Below are 6,000 nucleotides of genomic sequence, written 5' to 3' on the forward strand. Positions count from 1 at the left end.
TTAACTGCATTGAAAAATATTTTGAAATCCCAATGAAAAAATGAATGGAAATATACTTCCAGAACCAAGACCACTAAAAAGTAGGCAATTGCCATTATGAGCTATCGCTATACAAATGTCTCTAAGCAAAATTGGAACATATGCAGTACAGTGTATGAAATATGTAACCATCAACCAACCCTAAAGTTATTTTTGTTAATGATATTTTTTATCTAGATTTACTGAACCAACAGAATATTATGTCCTTGTGTTTGTAGCTGTCTAAAATCCCTTTGATGATAAGGAGGCCACATACCATGCATTGTCCATTTCTTCGCCCTTTAAAATGCAGATTTATGGTGCTTTTCCTCCGAAACCAAGGTTCTTTTCTTGGTGTCGCAACTACTTTGAAATCAGTATGCATAAGTTGTTAAGAATGGCGCTTCATCTTCATTTACAGCTCTTAAACATGTTGTAAATATTCCAATGGATGTCATTCCCTTTGGACAAGGATACAATTCTGGAGTATTGCTGTATTTCCGTTGCTCTTTCCACTGTGGACTGATAAGAACTCCAAATAACATTTATCCATAAGACTGTCGTTTGTTTCTATACAGATAAATGATAGCACATCACCAGCCCTCGCTCTTGCATATTCACTGCATAAAGATGCTCCACAAATGTCTCTCATTTTAATAATGGATATGAATGAGGAAAAACTCCCTGCCAATGAGGTTATTGTCAGCATTTAGCCTGCATACTGTACAAGCAATATGCACACATCCTCGTTGAATGTGACAGATTTACAGGTATAAGCTGGCATCTCATCTTAAATCAGCCAGGAACAGACTCGTTCTCGTGCCCTTGTGCATTTCACAGTGCTTCACCAACACAGAGCTGTGTGAATAATTGCTCCAGGCCGATAAACTGTTTTATGGATAGCAATAAATAATTGGTCCACTCCTATCCCAGACAATTCAGTCTATTTAACCTACACTTTGCTGCTTCTGACATTTCTAGGACACTACTATGTTAATTGTTCACCCAATAATGAAAATTCGGTCACCTCATGCCACTTTAAACTTGTCCGACCTTCTTTGGAGTGTTATTCCTATTCTCACTATTTGTTTAAGGAAGTCAGAGCAGATGTTTAAAGAAATGTACATTATAGCTGTCCAGAGTTGTCAACTCTTACTCTTCATTTAACATTAAACAAAGTAAATGGTTTGAAGATCCTGAGATACACATTAACCATTGTGTTGTTGTACCTGTGACTTTAAAATTGATTTAGTCATCTGTGTCATATTTATGTTCACATTCGAACTTAACTTGAAGTACAAAAACTCAACCATTTGTCCCATTTGAGTCTTATACATTATACAAAATAATATATGCAAAATGAATCTACACTGCTCACTTAAACTGAATGTTGCTGTGCAACTTTTCACAGCACATATTGTATGCACTTGGATGCAAATAAATGTTCTTTATTGGCATTGATGGTTCCATAAAGAAACTTTAACATTCATGAAACCTTGTTTCTTCTGTGGCTTTACCGTGAAAACACCCATTTGGAACCTTTATTTTTAAGAGTGTAATAAAACTATCCCTTATCTGAATTGATTTTAAAATTCTAATTCAAGTTGCCGATTCAGCTTATTTAAATGAAATCTATTTCTCTGCATATTGAGTGGTTACTGAAATGTAACAAGTAAAGAAACCTATTGATAATTGCAGCTTTTTGGAGGCTATACTCAGGTTGGTGCTGTAAGTTTTATGAAAGCTACCTATGATGAAAATCCTCCATGAAGTACAGTAAATATTTGTGCTCTAAACTCAATTTCATAGAATATTAACAGATATAACCATCAAAGTGGGACTGTGATACTGAATGTCAAGGTCACTTACTATACTTTTTATGTTAGATAATCAGTTGTTTTCAAAGTAGATTTAACTGTGATACTTTGCGGTGGAAAGTGTCTCCATGTAACAGGTACAATCAGAAACGGTTGAAACAACCATTTGTGAGCATGAATTATATTTCGTATTTAAAATGAATTTAATTACTGATGCTAAAACGCTTACAGAGTTTCTCTCCTGTCTTTGATGAATGACTTTAGCCTTTGCTTTGAAGTTTATGGAGTATCTGATCGTTATTCTAATGACTATGTGATGTCTTTGAGTGTCTAGGCAAAACTAACACATTCTACCCTAGTGATTCTAGTGCACAAGTTCTTTATACCATTTTTAATTTAGCCAGAATATTATGCAATCTACGGCCCTTTGTAGATTACATAATATTTTGGAAGTGTGCACCCCACTCTCTGTCAGGAAGAGACATTTTTGTGTCCATGACGTTGATTTCTCTGGCACATGCAGCAAATTATTCCTTATGTCTGTGTAGATTTGAACAATCATCTTATACATTTTTCTTAATTGGAGTGGTAGTTTCACCTTTTCCTAGTATAAAATAATAAATAATTACACTATAAAACTGTCTTAGATTGAACTAATTAGTGAATTAAATTCTGGAGCTTGACCTGGAGGAATTCTATGAAACTGTGCTTATATACTCTGTGAATGTGTCATCAGAGAGAGTATATTAAACAATGGTTGTATATCTCAAAAGGCAACTATAGCATGAATTATATTAGGGACTATTAATACCGATGTACATTCCATCTCTTGGGAAGTATTCATTGGAGTCATTCTGGGTTTGGTTCATATCACTCTGCTTACTAATGTGTTTTAATCTCCCATCTTTACTGCTGCCATTGATTTGGGTGTGAAAAGCAGACAAAATCCCTTGTGTTTAAGGCAGGGATACAGGTTGGAATGCCAAACCTTCTCTACCAACAGTGACTCAACTGATACGATTTAAAAGTAGAAAGTAAAATTAGATGACACATTAAAGGGGTCATATGATGCTTTTTTAAAGATCATTCTTTTGTGTATTTGGTGTAACAGAATATGCTGACATGCTTTAATAGGAAAACTTGAAATCGCATCATATGACCCCTTTAATCCCAAAATGTACCAGTAATTGTGCTATGCATTAACAGTGAATCCCACTGCAGATTTTCAGTTGCAAATGTATAAAACACATTTAGCCTGCTGGAAAGTGGGTCATTTGTTATTTACATGAATACAAAGGCTAAATATTAACACTGGGCTAACATTTAGTTAATTGTTAATTGACATCAAACCTGTCAGCTAATGCCTGCCATAAATAAAACTGGACTTCTACAAGACTTGATCAATTTCTGCCAGACTAAATAAAGTAAATGTTTCATACATCCATCCTTTTGTTTTAATGCTTATGATTACAGATGTATTTCAAACATACAGTAATGTTTATTGTTATTTTTGGATGCAAGCCATGCAAGTGCAGTTTTTACATGGAATGTTAGTTCCAGATATGTGAAAAAATAAAAGTTGGGTGCGGATTTGTTTATCATAATTGGTATTCTGCAATGCTGAATGTTCAATAGCCTGAATAATATTGTTGCTGCTTTGTAGGTTTTGCAAATGGCAGAATGGTAATGCTGCTATTGATAGCTGATGATAGATGATGACCTATTTTTGGCATGATGAACAAGCATGGGCTCAGCCCATGTGAGGAAAGTTTTATAACAATACAAACAAACATTTCAACACCAACAACATTTTTCAGCCCACGCATTTTTATCCACATCTTTGTTTCATTTATGTTTTCCTTTCATGAATTTGGTTTAATTTCCCAGGAGTTATCGATTTAGTTTATGGTGTAAAATTTTAAAATAAAGTTGTTTTGTGTGTGTGTGTGTGTTTAAAATAAAGGTTCCAGGTCAATTCTCATGAAGTGTGATGCAATTTTGGCTCCTGCCCCTTTAAAGGACAAGAACATCCTTCTGTCTCGCACCTCTCAGACTGTCTATGTGATGGACGTGTGGAAACGCAGATTCCTTTCTTCTGACTTTGGACTTACAGAATGATTCATTTTGCCGAGAAGCCGAGCGAAACAACTTTTCTCATTTACTGAGGAAATTAGACTGGTTTACAGCACCTTTCAACACGACCAAAGGAATTCACAGAACATTTATTGCTACTTAAGAACACGTTACTCTGAACGGTAGGATGGCGAATATTTCTCATGCTGTTATGCATATGGTTCATAACCGACACGCGTTTCACTTGCAAATTAATTTAGGTTGTCCATATGCTTGACGTGACAAGTTTTTAACAGTCGAATTCTGTCTGTGTTGTGGTATTTAGTATGAATGATTAATAATCTCAGAAGAGCTTCCATTGCTTGGCGTTTTGACTAAATGTGCTCTTGTTCTCGATGCTGGGAAGCAGTAAATAACATCTCAGCTAATAGAAACAGTCTTACTATGCAAGTATGTTTGAAATTGTTATATCCATAATCAAAGATGTTTATATAGCCTAATAGGTACGAAATTATGTGCTATTTTGTGTATAGTCGCGGTTAAAGGGAGTTGTTAGTCACGCGCAGCATTTAAAATGGTGTTTAGGCTACATTTGTTAGAACATTTATTTTTATAAAGTTATTAACCGTTGCGCGCATTAAAGTCTGATTGAACTCATTGTTTCACAAAGCTTGAAATTAATTAACGGCGTGCCAATGAAAAGAAAGCACGTGGGATAGTCTTGCGAAAACACAACATGTCTCAACAGCGGAGCTCAAGACTGCTCTCGTACTGTCTGGCCGGTTCTATCCATAGACGGAATATATAAAGTGTATTTTAATACGCGTGTAATAGGCCTATGTCAAGGAAAAAATGGACCACAGTGTGTGGTAGCCTAAACAGAAATGTAATCACTTTCTCAAATTTTCTCCATGGTAATATTTAGTGCAGTCTCAACCTGCACAGCACAGTGGTTTATGATAACCCTGAAAAGCTGAGGAAGACAGACTTGTGTTAATACAGTAAAATATGCTATTAAAATGTCAACATTACAAATGACCCATACAACTTACCATTTTATAACAAAAAAAATAAAATATATATTTTAAATAGCTTAGTAAAACGTATTGTTGTTGATGTTTGTGAAGCTATTTTTAAATAGTTATGTAGAGGAGCGTGACCAGGGTTAGAATTGATCTAAATTGTAGTGTGATAGGCAGTCAAAAAAAAAAAAAGACAAAGGAATCAGATGACCTTTTTCCTCTTTAGTATTTAATTACATTATTACTGGCATTTTGGGCTCATGCATAATATTTATTCCTATTCTAGGCTGTTTCTCAGAAAATGCTGCCATCTGTTTCTAACTATTATATATGCAATTAACTGAAAAATCTGAGATACTGAACATAATCACTATGTACAAAATATGCACAGAATTCATCACCATACATTTAAGTGCATTGTGTTAAATAGAAAAAAATCTTTGCCTAAGTTTTTGTTCATTCGTATTTAAATATCATGCTTGCATTTGCAATTTTTACTTTAATTTTTACAATATTTTCAAAATATGAATTTAAAATTATGTGTGAATTATTACATAAAATTGAACAAGTTTAAATGGGTGACTGAAAATGAATTGTGATATAATGTGGCACTTTATGATTAGGGTTAGTAACGAAATAATATATAAACACAATGCACTAATTGCAATACTGAGGTGGGAAATTATGATTTGTTAAAAGTCTGAGCTTTATTGATTTTACTAAGAAACTTCTTTATTTTATTATGCTTCATATGAATATATTCTCCTCTCCTACTGAAGTAATTCCTGGCACTGTTTGTGGGCAAATATGAACCCATTCATATGAGCTGAGTGTTAAAAGGAGACAGCCTTGGCATCACAGTAGGGTCAGAAAAATACACAGTGCTAATGTTTTTCACCACTTCATCATAATCATTATAATTAATAGGACTGTGTGTGTGTCCATGTGAACACTTTCCACTCTAAAGTGAAAACAGCTAATACAATCCCATCCTTGAGTCCTTTATGCTCACACAGCAGCCCTCTACGAACACCTTGGCAATTGAATCGCCATTGGCTAGTAAATTTTTT

General features: G+C 34.4%; 1 pseudogene; it reads left to right on the forward strand.

Moving 5' to 3' along the window:
• Nucleotides 1-3,888: 3,888 nt before the first annotated feature.
• LOC107669747 (gastric inhibitory polypeptide receptor-like) overlaps nucleotides 3,889-6,000 on the forward strand; it is a 25,121-nt pseudogene continuing 23,009 nt past the window's right edge.

This window comes from Sinocyclocheilus anshuiensis, unplaced genomic scaffold (assembly GCF_001515605.1).
Source record: "Sinocyclocheilus anshuiensis isolate Anshui unplaced genomic scaffold, SAMN03320099.WGS_v1.1 scaffold684, whole genome shotgun sequence".
Lineage (NCBI taxonomy): Eukaryota > Metazoa > Chordata > Actinopteri > Cypriniformes > Cyprinidae > Sinocyclocheilus > Sinocyclocheilus anshuiensis.